Source organism: Pelobates fuscus, chromosome 2 (assembly GCF_036172605.1).
Source record: "Pelobates fuscus isolate aPelFus1 chromosome 2, aPelFus1.pri, whole genome shotgun sequence".
NCBI lineage: Eukaryota > Metazoa > Chordata > Amphibia > Anura > Pelobatidae > Pelobates > Pelobates fuscus.
In genome coordinates, this window is record NC_086318.1 from 72,664,864 (window position 1) to 72,679,876 (window position 15,013).

Sequence of the window (15,013 nt, forward strand, 5' to 3'; positions counted from 1 at the left end):
CAGTTATAGATCAACATGTGTGAATCAGAATATCAAAACTAGAAATAAGTAGACTAAATAACCTCTTAGTGAGTGCTGTTAAATGCTAGACAACTGACTACACCTCATAACAAGGGCACTTTAGATTCTCAGCAGCAGAGATGTTTTAGCCAATTCCTCTGACATGCTTCAGAGAGTGGTCGTCTCTACTCGCATCCATGTGCCACTTAGTAGTGCTTCCACCACCTGCCGGGTGCACCAGAGGATCGCTCAGACCACGAGGGTCAGCAGGTCGGTGCATCTGCACCCTTGCTCCCTGAGCCCAGTCCACTGTAAAAGAAGATGCCTGGCGTGCCATCCCCCTGGCTCTCTGTTCCGAAGGAGAGCACAATGCTGGGGCACCTCTGGAGATCTCTTCCATCCTAGGTGAGGTGAGTAGCAAAACCCTCTGCCGTGATTCAATCCGATTCCAGAAGGCTGCACAGAGAGCATCAAAGGCTGCATGGAACTTAGCTTCCCAGTGTGGGCTTGATTGCTCTGTCGGAGTGGCGGCCATCTTAGCTGTGACACGATGGCTCGTTTTGTCAGGGTGAGTAGTGGCCATTTAGCCTTGTGGGTTACTTTAGCCTTTCCCTGGTGGGGACCGTGATAACCCCCACCGGTCCAGAGGGGGGGGGGGGGGGGAGGGAAACGGGGCTGTAGATATGAGGTGCAGACACGATGAGAGCTCCAGGCTGGGAGATCGACCGCTTCTCCCTGCCACAGAACCCCCAGAGCAGATAGGCCGCAGGACAGTGCGTAGTCATAGGCTGCTACAAACTTGAACGGGTAAGTGTTCAGTGAGCAACCTCCAAAGGTATCTGTGGGTCTCACTTTGCAGGCTGTATGCAGGGAGCTCACTTCATGCACATCCGTCCCCCCGCCCGGAAGCTGCATTCTTAGTGAGAGGAGGGACAGTGTAGCTGCTGCTGATTTAATAGGGAAATCGATAGCTAGGCTAGTGTATTCAGTGTCCACTACAGTCCAGAAGGACTCATCTGATCTCTGCTGTAAGGACAGCACCCCAAAAAGCCCTTTTTAGAGCTAGAACATCAGTCTGCTTTTTTTTTTCCTGTGTAATCTAATTGCAGTTGCCTGCCTGCCAGCGTGTGTCAGGCTCACAGCGTATACTGTGCCCACTTGCCCAGTGCCACCACTCATATCTGGAGTCACAATAGCTTGCATTTAAAAAAAAAAAAAAAAAACTTTTTTCACTGTAATATAATAGCAGTTTCCTTCACATGTTTGCGTTTCAGGGCCTGCCAGGGCACAGTGTCACACCAGTGCAACTCATATCTGGTGTAACAGTAGTGTACATTAAAAGAAACAAATAGAAATTTGACTGTGAAATAATAGCAGTCAGTTTCCTTCACACGTGTGCGTTTCAGGGCCTGCCAGGGCACAGTGTCACACCAGTGCAACTCATATCTGGTGTAACAGTAGTGTACATTTAAAAAAAAAAATAATAATTTTGGACTGTAATAGATTGAATAGCAGTTAGTTGTCTGCAAGTGTGTGTGTCAGGCCTACAGCGTCTACTCTGCCAACCTCTGCCAGTGCATAGTGCCACTCATATCTGTTGTCACAGTAGCTTGCACGCATAGTACTACTAATCGAAAAAAAAATGACAGGCAGAGGCAGGCCACCCCACAGGGGCCGTCGTGGTCGTGGTGCTGTGATTCCCTTTGGCCCTAGAATAATGCCCAGTGTTCAGAGGCCACGTACCCTGAACTGGAAAAGTTCTGAGGACATAGATGACTGGCTAACACAGGACACCCAATCTTCTACAGCTTCCGCTCGGAACCTTGACGCACCATCCTCCTCCAGCTTAGCTTCGGGCACCTCTCAAGTTACCACTCGCCCGCCTGCCGCCACCACCAACACTAGCACCACAGCCGCTTCACTTGATCTGTCAGACGAGTTATTTACACATCAGTTGGAAGAAATTAGTGATGCGCAACAATTATTGCAAGAGGATAGTGATGTCCCGAACGGTTCGCTGGCGAATAGTTCCTGGCGAACATAGCGTGTTCGCGTTCGCCACGGATGGTGAACATATGCGATGTTCGGTCCGCCCCCCCCCCTTCATCATCATTGAGTAAACTTTGACCCTGCAGCTCACAGTCAGCAGACGCATTCCAGCCAATCAGCAGCAGACCCTCCCACCTCCTAGACAGCATACAATTTAGATTAATTCTGAAGCTGCATTCATTTTTTTTTTATTTTTTTTTTATTTATTTTTTGTGTTTGTGTTTATTATACATTATCCTCTATAGCCAGTAACCTGTGTTTATTATACATTATCCTCCCATAGCCAGTAACCTGTGTTTATTATACATTATCCCCCATAGCCAGTAACCTGTGTTTATTATACATTATCATCCCATAGCCAGTAACCTGTGTTTATTATACATTATCCCCCCATAGCCAGTAACCTGTGCTTATTATACATTATCTCCCCCATAGCCAGTAACCTGTGTTTATTATACATTATCCTCACGGACGTATTAGCCACGAGGCAAACAAGGCATTTGCCTTGGGCGGCATTTTCCAGGGGGCGGCAAAAAACGCCGCCCCCAAATGCCCAGGCAAATACCTTGTTAGCCTTGGGGCTAACTGACAATCCGGGCGGGCTGCTGATCGGGCGGCGCTGGCGAGGGAGCACTTCCCCTGAGCTCTCTGCTCAGCTCCCTCGCGCGCCGCCTGCAGAGTGATACCGGGAGCCGGAAGATGACGTCATCTTCTGGCTCCCGGTATCACTCTGCAGGCGGTGCGCGAGGGAGCTGAGCAGAGAGCTCAGAGGAAGTGCTCCCTCACCAGCGCCGCCCGCCCGACTGACCAGCAGCCCTCAGGGAAAAGGAGACCCCCCCCCCCAGCATTCCCAAAGGTAAGGAGGCTGGGGGGGTTGAATTTTTAAAAGAAATAGTGTGTGTATATTAGTGTGTGTCAGTGTGTGTGTATGTTAGTGAGTGTGTGTGTCTGTTAGTGTGAGTGTGTGTGTATGTTAGTGGTTTGTCTGTTAGTGTGAGTGTATGTTAGTGTGAGTCTGTGTCTGTTAGTGTGTCGTTTAGTGTGTCTGTTAGTGTGTGTGAGTGTGTGTGTGTCTGTTAGTGTGAGTGTGTGTCTGTATGTCTGTGAGTGTGTGTTTTTCTGTTAGTGTGTGTCTGTTAGTGAGTGAGTGTGTGTCTGTTAGTGGTTTGTCTGTTAGTGTGAGTGTATGTTAGTGTGTGTGCCTGTGTCTGTTAGTGTGTTGTTTAGTGTGTCTGTTAGTGTGTGTGTGTGTCTGTTAGTGTGTGAGTGTGTGTATGTTAGTGTGAGTGTGTGTGTGTCTGTATGTCTGTGAGTGTGTGTCTGTTAGACACACACACTCACTCACAGACACACACACAGACACACTAACAGACACACACACTAACAGACACACACTCACACTAACATACACACAGACACACACTCACACACACTAACAGACACACACACTCACTCACAGACACACTAATAGACACACACACTGTTAGTGTGTGTCTGTTAGTGAGTGAGTGTGTGTCTGTTAGCTACTGTATGCGTGTCTGTCAGTGAATGTGTGTATTTGAAAGGCGGGGGAGGGGGGGGAGTGTCAGGGAGGAGGGTCGGGGGGTGTCTGAGTTTTGTCCTGCCTAGGGCAGCACAAAACCAGGATACACCACTGATTATCCTCCCATAGCCAGTAACCTGTGTTTATGATACATTATCCTCCCATAGCCAGTAACCTGTGTTTATTATACATTATCCCCCATAGCCAGTAACCTGTGTTTATTATACATTATCCTCCAATAGCCAGTAACCTGTGTTTATTACCCCCCCCCATAGACAGTAACCTGTGCTTATTATACATTATCTCCCCCAAAGCCAGTAACCTGTGCTTATTATACATTATCTTCCCCATAGCCAGTAACCTGTGTTTATTATACATTATCACCCCACAACCAGTAACCTGTGTTTATCATACATTATCCCCCCACAACCAGTAACCTGTGTTTATTATACATTATCCCGCCACAACCAGTAACCTGTGTTTATTATACATTATCCCCCCATAGCCAGTAACCTGTGTTTATTATACATTATCCCTCCATAGCCAGTAACCTGTGTTTATTATACATTATCCCCCCATAGCCAGTAACCTGTGTTTATTATACATTATCCCTCCCATAGCCAGTAACCTGTGTTTATTATACATTATCCCCCCATAGCCAGTAACCTGTGTTTATTATACATTATCCTTCTCCATAGCCAGTAACCTGTGTTTATTATACATTATCCTCCCATAGCCAGTAACCTGTGTTTGTTAAACATTATCCTCCCATAGCCAGTAACCTGTGTTTATTATACATTATCCCCCATAGCCAGTAACCTGTGTTTATTATACATTATCCCCCCATAGCCAGTAACCTGTGTTTATTATACATTATCCTCCTCATAGCCAGTAACCTGTGTTTAGTGTACATTATCCTCCCCATAGCCAGTAACCTGTGTTTAGTATACATTATCCTCCCATAGCCAGTAACCTGTGTTTATTATACATTATCCTCCCATAGCCAGTAACCTGTGTTTATTATACATTATCCCCCCCATAGCCAGTAACCTGTGTTTATTATACATTATACCCCATAGTCATTTATTGTTGGACCTAGGCAGCATGATGTCTTAGGCCGGCCCAGAGAGTGAGTGAGTGAGTGAGACATGGCTAGCTTGGTATCCAACCTTGTGCAAATGGGGAGTTTGTGGTTGTGCAAATGGACTGTTTGCGGTTGTTTGTGCTGCGTTAAATGGGGAGTTTGGTCTGTCACTGTGAAGCGGGTATAACCCTTACACTACCTGATCGATACAACATCATACCTGATGTTTTAAAGCACGTTATTCCAAACAATTTAGGAATGTTAGGTGATATATGCCCTTTATGGATTAAAACTAGACTCTGCATCAACTATGTAATTTTCCATGGGAGTTTTGCCATGGATCCCCCTTCGGCATGCCACAGTCCAGGTGTTCGTCCCCTTGAAACATCTTTTCCATCACTATTGTGGCCAGAAAGAGTCCCTGTGGGTTTTAAAATTCGCCTGCCTATTGAAGTATATGGCGGTTCGCCGGTTCGCGAACATTTGCGGAAGTTCGCGTTCGCTGTTCGCGAACGGAAAATTTTATGTTCGCGACATCTCTACTATTAAGCTATAATACAATTCTTCTAATATTTTTAACAGTCAGCGGAAGTTGCACATGTTACATTGTACAAACCTTTGTGTGGATTATTCACTGCTGCACATAATGTTTTGTAATGTTTAAACACTGATTTCATTGGAGTTACCAATAAATATAAGCCTCATTTTATCGATAATTTATATTTTCATTCCTGTGAGTGGTTGTGTATGCACTGCTTTGCCCATTGGCCTATAATGTGCTTAAGGTGACATTGATGGGTAGTAAAGGTGTTTATGTTTGATAGGCTATTGTACAGTTATGGATGACATCAGCGAATTGCTTGAATGCATTTCATCCATGATTCAGTGTCATTTTTGCTTGGTATTTAAGTTATTAATTGATCACCATTTGCACTGTTCTGATACTTTTAGACAAATTAAAAGTCACCCAAAATTTGAACAAAATTGTATTTATCTGAAAATGATTGCCTTAATCTACAAAATGTTACATAGAAACATAGAAACATAGAAACACAGAATGTGACGGCAGATAAGAACCATTCGGCCCATCTAGTCTGCCCAGTTTTCTAAATACTTTCATTAGTCTCTGGCCTTATCTTATAGTTAGGATAGCCTTATGCCTATCCCACGCATGCTTAAACTCCTTTACTGTGTTAACCTCTACTACTTCAGATGGAAGGCTATTCCATGCATCCACTACCCTCTCAGTAAAGTAATACTTCCTGATATTATTTTTAATCCTTTGTTCCTCTAATTTAAGACTCTTGTTGTGGTAGTTTTTCTTGTTTTAAATATAGTCTCCTCCTTTACTGTGTTGATTCCCTTTATGTATTTAAATGTTTCTATCATATCCCCCCTGTCTCGTCTTTCCTCCAAGCTATACATGTTAAGATCCTTTAACCTTTCCTGGTAAGTTTTATCCTGCAATCCATGAACCAGTTTAGTAGCCCTTCTCTGAACTCTCTCTAAGGTGTCAATATCCTTCAGAAGATACGGTCTCCAGTACTGCGTACAATACTCCAAGTGAAGTCTCAGCAGTGTTTTGTACAATGGCATGAGCACTTCCCTCTTTCTACAGCTAAAACCTCTCCCTATACAACCAAGCATTCTGCTAGCATTTCCTGCTGCTCTATTACATTGTCTGCCTACCTTTAAGTCATCAGAAATAATCACCCCTAAATCTCTTTCCTCAGATGTTAGTATCATCAGCAAAAAGACATACCGTACCATCAAGACCTTCTGCAATATCACTAATACATTTTTTAAAGAGAATGGGTCCAAGTACAGATCCCTGGTGACAAGCCCAAGCTTCAAATATACGCCATTGACTACAACCCTCTGTTGCCTGTCACTCAGCCACTGCCTTACCCATTCAACAATATTGGAATCCAGATTTAAAGATCACAGTTTATTGATAAGCCTTCTATGTGCAACTGTGTCAAAAGCCTTACTGAAATCTAGGTAAGCAATGTCTACTGCACCACCCTGATCTATTATTTTAGTTACCCAATCAAAAAAATCAATAAGATTAGTTTGGCATGATCTCCCTGAAGTAAACCCATGTTGTCTCTGATCTTGAAATCCATGTGGTTTTAGATGTTCAACAATCCTATTCCTTTAACATGGTTTCCATTACTTTCCCCACTACTGAAGTAAGGCTTACTGGCCTATAGTTGCCCGATGTTATTCGATAAAACATCAAAATATTTAATAAAGAAAAATCATGGTAACTAAAATATTGCCATTGTGTTTTACATATGTAGGCTGCTCTTGCTTATTCTGCAAATAGCTGTATATGGTTTATGTAAGTTATCTGACATTGTGTAATGTTATTCAATATTTCTAAATCATCCATTTGGTGTTGCTGCAATATGTTTTATACATTTTTCACATTTTGTGCATTATTTATTTTTCAAGCTCAGCTGACTGTTTTTGATATTGTTTAAAAAAAAAAAAACGATGAAAGAGTCTCTGCCTGAAATATTGATGCGAGTCTTCTCATTTTTACCTTTTAATGAACCAGTAGTTCTGTATTACAGACTTCGAGTTTTGCATTTACTCCAAAGCTAGACATCTTTTGAAATTCTTTATTCAAAGGATACCCCAGACATTATTTAACACTCAGTATTTTTAATGCATATTTTAGAAAATACATTAAAAACTATATTAAAAAAATTCTACTGGATGTCTATCATTGTCCCTGTTAGTTAAAAACAGGCTAAAGTATTTTAGACAATGAATGGACTCTACATAGCTCTCATTGGGAAAATATGAATGTGTAACAAGAGCACAAGTGAATTGAAGCTGTGGGTGGTGTCCATTAACGTCCATAATTAGTTCTCTGTGTATTTAGTAAAGGTACAACTTCAAGCTGCATTGTGCTTTGTCAAGCATCCATACAGGCATCCCTGGGGTGGGGGTGGATGCTATAGACAGAGTTTTGGGGATGTATATAGTTGACTAGGTTTATTGTATTATTTTCTAATGTTTTTTAGAAGTGAGAGACATGGGATTTGGATCTAGGCACACATTTTATTTTGCAAAACATCTGTGAGGAAGCATACGTTTTATGCTATTCTAAAATGTGCTTTAGTAAGCATACACCTTTTCTTTGAGATTAAATCAAAATGAAGACTTCTTGAGGCAGCATTCTGTGAGTACCAGAACTCAAGTGATAAACCTTGGGTTTCTACCTGTTGCTAATTGTAAGCTCTAAACCCCATTTGCACAATATGGCAGTAGCCCCTGGGGTTTTAAAAGGGTACAATTACTATTAAGGTTTAGTTGTATTTTTCATATTCTATACAAGCTTTTTAGAATATGAAAGAAATCTTAATATATCCCTCTTAGGAAAAGTATATAAACAAAAATAAATAGCCACATATGAAAAAAATAACATAGGAGGCAAAAAAATGGACAGTGTTTTTCAGTCTATCAAATGTTTAAAATATTTTAGTAAAAATATTTGTTATACATCTTCTAATACATTTGTAGCATGTATTAGAAACTCCCCTTGAATGTTAAAGTTATATCTGTGGTTACACCTGAAGTTAATTATACATAAAAGTACACTTCGAAATAAATAGCAGATGATCATTTTATTCTGCCCAGTTGCATGAACCTTTTTGAAGCAGTTTGTTTTGAATTTGAATGAGTTTAACACACCCATTTATTACAGATTACTTTACAACTATACACAGTGTAAAGAATTTTGACGGAGCCCTTGAAATGAATGTGTTAATTTAAAAAAAAAGTTTTGTAGAAGAAAACCAATTACAAACTGAAGAACAGTGTGTTATATAGAGTGGGTTTAATGTTTATTCACAGCCATTACATACTGCAAAAGAAAAAATACACATAAAAAATAGATGAACAATTTGTTTTGCTTAGACAGATTCAAAACATGCTTATTTTAACATCAACAACACTACACTGAGCAATGTCATGTTTCAAGCATGAACCGTTGGAGTGACATGTGCTATGAGCCAGAAAAAGACAAATCATATTTGGAGATCTGTGTGTTAATGTAAAGTATGCTGGAGTCGTGATGGATTGAAAATGAGCATTCACTTCTGTCGATGATATTTAAAGTGATGGAAATCAAATAATTCTTTATTTTTTGCTTCTCTGTAAGTTGTTGTTGGTATGTTTTAGTAAATTGAAAATGTTTCATATTCTATTGCATGTATTCCATTATTATGTAGGTTGCAAGATATTTGTATATTAATGTTTTTATAATGTAATTTCTTTAAGGAATCATTTTTGGGCACTACAACTTAATTGCAATAAAGTTGTTAAGGTGCTAGGATGTCCTTGGTGCCATTTCACTTTAAGGTGTGAAACATCAGCGAATTGTTTAGCTCCAAATTCCGGAAGAAGGCACCTTATCACTATGCCTCTTTACTAATGAAGGTCAGAGGCTTCAATTAGGAAGCCTGACTCAGCCTAACACTAGATGCCCATTCTGAAAATGGAGTGAAAAAGTACACCTGTAATTTTCACTTACTTCTAAATAGACAGGGGCAGAGTGATCATGCACCATTTACCAGAGTTTGGGGTTAAACCTTTAATTAACAGTCTAATCTCTTAAGGTGCAAATACAGATAAAATAAAGTTAAAAGATTAAAATCAAAGGTGCTTCTATCACCTATGTGAGTCACTTATTCACATAAAACATATACCTTACAGTGAAAAAACTTGGTGAGAGCACTCTTAATAAAAATAACACATTACCCTTTTGTACACTTGGGTATACCAATGCCTTAAAATCCTGTAGATTAAAACATAGAAAACCACAACATAGGATAATAACGTACAAATTAACAGTGTAACTTAATTGAGTAACAGGTTACACTCACATGGTCTTGAGACTAGGCGTATAATAGGTGAATACACGTGGAAATCAGACTCCAAACTGCTCCTCCTTCGAGGTCTTTCAGGGTGTTTGTTGCTTTAAAATATTCCAGGATGCAGGAAAAATATTGCAAACAATTTATTGAACACACTTTCTAAAGCAGTTGGTAAAAACAATTAAAATGCAATTTTGTCTAAAAAGTCCACTTGTGCAAATCAGACTTAACGCGTTTCGGCTAAAGCCTTTTTCAAAAAGGACTTTTGAATAACCTCTTAAGGTAAGTCGGTGCTCACAACCTCCTCACATCATAGCAACATCATTGCAATGGAGTTGTTATGGTGTCCATACTGTCCCTTTAACTATTCTGTTCTGTTTTCTCCTTTCTCTCCATGCTGCCTCCACCATATCTCCCTCTTTGTTCATGGATGTATAGGTTGAAAAAGGATTATATTGTTTGTTTCCACTGTTGATCCATTTCCAATTGAGGGAAATATTATTTCTTGATTTCAAAGACCTATTAACATTTTTCTTGAGTCAGCAAACTTCCATTACCCAGCATCAGGGCAGGATTAAGAGCCCAGTAGGCCTGGTGTTGACAATTATGATGGGCCTAATTACGGAATCTTATCGACCAAAAACACTAAAACAGTCATACCTCCCAAGCGTCATGTATCTGATGGAGATGGTGCTGGAGGGAAACTCATAGGATGCAGCTATAAGAAAACACATACTCTATGCTAATCTCTCTCTAATGTATGCTTTCATCTTAAATCCATAACCCTTAACAGCAGTGTCCAGTGAAGCAGGAAGTCAATGGGCGGGATAAAAGGGTGGGCCACTGGTGCGAATCACGTGAACAGACCTGCCAAAAGGGGAGAACATGCCCAAAAAGGGGGCATGTCTGTCCAAAGAATTTGAAGGACAGTCTGGCATGAATGCATGTCAGGCTGCCCGCCAATCATGCAGGCAGTCCAACTAAGGGCATACTATGCCGGTAGAACCCTGAGCTTGACATAAATACATCTAATGATGCGCTCACTCCATGCTTTCTAAGGACTGTCCACTAGCACTCGCTGGTCCACTTGTCTCCTTACCTTCTTACTAGCAGGCAGAATTTCCTGGTATATAGTCTGAGACAGATAAAAGGTGTATGTAGTGAGTGTAGAAGAATGGGGACATGCCACAGTGTTAGAGAGACCAACGTCCGCATTACCTAAACTAATTTTATTAGTCCAAATTGTCCAGCCAGTTCCCATACATTCCTCTTAAGCTTCCAAACTTAAAGGGACACTATAGTCACCAGAACAACTACAGCTTATTCTATTTGTTCTGGTAAGTAGAATCATTCCATTCAGGCCTTTTGCAGTAAACACTGTCTTTTCAGAGAAAATAACTCCACTGGCCACTCCTTAGATGGCTGCTAGAGGTGTTTCCTGGGGCAGTACTGCCTAGTGTGCAGCACTGCCATTCAGTGTCTCCACCCTTGGCATGCAGACACTGAACTTTCCTCATAGAGATGCATTGATTCAATGTATTTTTATGAGGAGATGCTGATTGGCCAGGGCTATGACTTGTGCTGGCTCTGCCCCTGATCTGCCTAGTTGACAGTCTCAGCCAATCCTATGGGTAAGTATTGTAATTTGCTCAGACCACCACTTCTGATGATGTCAGCAGACAGTCAGTTCAGAGGCAGAGCCAGCAGCTGCAGACTTGAATACAAGTTATATTTTACTATAGAAGGGGCCAGGGTGGGGGTTTTAACATAATAGGGTCAGAAATACATGATTGTGTTCCTGACCCTATAGTGCTACTTTAAGCAAGAGTATGAGAAGAGTAGTTAGGGTTGCCACCTTTCTTGGAAAAAAAATACCAGACTTAATCATTTGTATAATCACAAGGAGTGACAACAGAGAAAATTCTGTAAAATCACCAACAAACTACTCACAGTTTGATTCTGCTGTATAGATGGATTGCTTCCAGTGTCTCAGTCTCGCAAGTCACCCAGTGTCTCAGTGTCCCTATGTATCACAGTGTCAGTGTCCCCATGTCGCCCAGTCCCCTAGTCTCCCAGTGTCTCAGTGTCCCCATTTCTCCCAGTGTCTCAGTGTATCCCCATGTCACTAGGATACTGGGGACACTGAGAGACATGGGGACACTGAGAGACATGGGGACACTGAGACATGGGGACACAAAGACATGGGGACACTGAGAGACCCAATGACACTGAGAGACATGGGGACACTGAGACATTTAGGGAAACTGGGAGAAAAGGGGACACAGACACTAGGGACACAGACACTGGGAGAAATGGGGACATTGAAACATTTGGGGACACTAAGACTCTAGGGACACAGAGACATGGGAACACAGACACTGAGAGACTAGGGGACACTGGGAGACTAGGGGACACTGGGAGACTAGAGACACTAGCTGGGAGACAGACACTTGGGGACACTGGGACATATAGGGACATGGGGACAGTAGTGGACATAGACATGGGGACACTGGGACATATAGGGACACTGGGAGACATGGGGACACTAGACACACTGAGACACTAGGGACACAGGCACTGGGAGACATGGGGACACTGAAACATTTGGGAACACTAAGACACTAGGGACACAGACATGGGAGACTAGGGGACACTGGGAGACTAGGGGACACTGGCTGGGAGACAGACACTTGGGGACACTGGGAGACATGGGGACAGTTGTGGACATAGACATGGGGACACTGGGACATATAGGGACACTGGGACACATGGGGACACTAGGCACACTGAGAGACATGGGACACAGACACTGGGAGACTTGGGGACACTGAGACACTAGCGACACTGGATGGGGGACATGGGGACACTGGGAGAAACAATGTCCCCATGTGTCTCAGTGTCCCCAAGTTTCTCAGTGTTCCCAGGTCTCCCAGTGTCTGTGTCCCCATGTGTCCCAGTGTCCCCTAGTGTCTGTGTCCCCATGTGTCCCCTAGTGTCTCAGTGTCCCCTAGTGTCTCAGTGTCCACATGTGTCCCTGCTGCCTTTCCCCCCATCCCTCACTTACCTGAGCTGTAGAGCTGCTTTCTGGACTCTGTGCTGTGATGCTGCTCCCCACGGATCAGTGAGTAGTAGAGAGAGGCAGGGATATGCATAGACATATAATACCTAGACGCCGCATTGACCGCTACTTCTTCTTGGCGCTGATGTGCCGCGGGGCCACCATCTTGGATCGGTCACAGTGTGATCTGCAGCATAGACATATATAGAATATATATGTCTATGATCTGCAGAGCAAGGTCCTCAAAGTAAACATGGTTAGTGTTAAAATCCACCCGGAGGGTGTATAGATCCAGTAGCATGATGTTTAATCATGGGATATTAAATAAAATTAACTAACATTTGCTGCTTTAAGACCTCTGTGGTTATTTACGTTATCAACTAAGTTTACTCAATACATTGAAATTATTTTAATTTCCAGATTGAAACTATATGTTGCATTTGGATTTAGGTTTGCTAAAATTAAAAGTTTAGTGAACTAACCCCACAATCTATCATCTTAATATACATGTTTTAAAGTGGGACTGGATGCCTGATTTGTAATGTATTTACTTTTCACCTATTTTTAACTAATATGGATTTTAGAACTATGCAAAATAAAATGTAGATATCTACAACTCTTTATTATTGTGAGCTCTGTCTTTTGCACTTTGAAGTCCGCATGGAGATAGCATTAAGAGAATAGGAGAAATCAAACAATCACATCACTATTTACTAAAGTGAGATTTGTCACTAAGTCAAAGTAAATTAAAAAAAATTAGGGACAGAAGTCCTAACATATAGACATAAAATACCACACCGGGTGACCGGCCAAAAACGGCGCCCGCATTTCATGGCCCCCCCGAGGTCAATATGTCGTCTATGTGTCGTCTATCTGTAACTTCCTATCCCTGCCTCTCTCCACACACAGTGACCCCTACTGGCCGGTGCTGGTATTGCAGAGTAATCTCCATTTATTCTGAGAAAAATACCTGCATTTGTATTGCCGGTATTACTTCAATACCGGCACGGGCAGGCAGCCTCAAATACCAGCTGTGCCAGTATGAGCAGATATGATAACAAAATACCCAAAATACAACACAACTCTGCTTTAGAATCCTTGAACTCTGCTCCTTTCATTATAATAATAATAGCAAAGTATTTAACCAGGAAAGGTACATTCAGATTACTCTGGTTTCCAAGTACGTCCTGGGGATGTTACCTTAGCCCAACATCCAGAGATTGTTACTATTATGTTGACACACCTGTAGCTCAAACGCTGAATATACCATCCAACAAATGAGAATGCTGGCTAACTGAGCCAGAAAGGCAGATCAAAAAGTTATTAAGCTGGCATAGATCAGGGCAAGCAGCAGAGATTCCAAAAATGTCATTTTTAGCAAAATGGGTTCCAGATCAAGTCTACTATATATGCTTTATACAATGAATGGAGTAAATCAGTTCTGCAACAAATGGATTCGCTGTGTCCTTTACCACAGAACGACAATGTAACAATTTACAGGTTCAGAGAAGTGCACAGTAAAGGAATTAAAAATACTAGATATTAAATGAAAATAGGATACAAAGCCTTTAGAAGCTACCATCAATGTGTAAAATGTACTTTTGTCCATCTCCCAAATTAGTAAAATCTGCAGGAAACCTGAGGATTGGCTCCTGGGGCTACTTTGTCAGTGCTCATTCTAGGAGACACTTTTCACACCATCTTCACTATGTATTCATTATCTCTCAGGTGGGCAAATAAAACTTGTTTATTTAAAAAAAAAAACACCATTATAACTTGACAATAGTGAAATAGCAATTGGTGAATGCTTTGGATGCTGTCATTGATAGTGAGTGATTGACAGCTGTTATAGCTAGTAGAGCCTCTGTAACATGGTAGCATGTGGTGTGATGAATTACAAAAAAAAAAAAAAGCATTAAATTGGAATATTTTTCAAATTCACCTAAATGACTAATACATTTCCAACTAGATAATAATATTTTTAACGTTTGGCTGGTATAATTTGAGAGTTAACAATGCAATCACAAACAAAATATCACAATCTTGTATGGGACATTGGCTAGAGTCCGAAGAGAACCTTGTAAAACCCCAGGGGCTACTGCCATATTGTGCAAATGGGGTTTAGAGCTTACAATTAGCAGGAGCCCAAGGTTTATCACTTGAGTTCTGGTACTCACAGTTATCACTCCTCAAAAATGCTGCCTCAAGAAGTCTTCTTTTTTTTTTTTTTATAAGTTTTTTATTCTTTTTATGTGCATAACATTTTCACAAAGTCAACATGCAATTGGTACATAGATTCAAAATCTGACTGTACATAAATCCGATAATACATATTGCATAGTGATACAATAAAGCGTTAAAGTTGTACATAGATTGAAAAAGCATAGTAT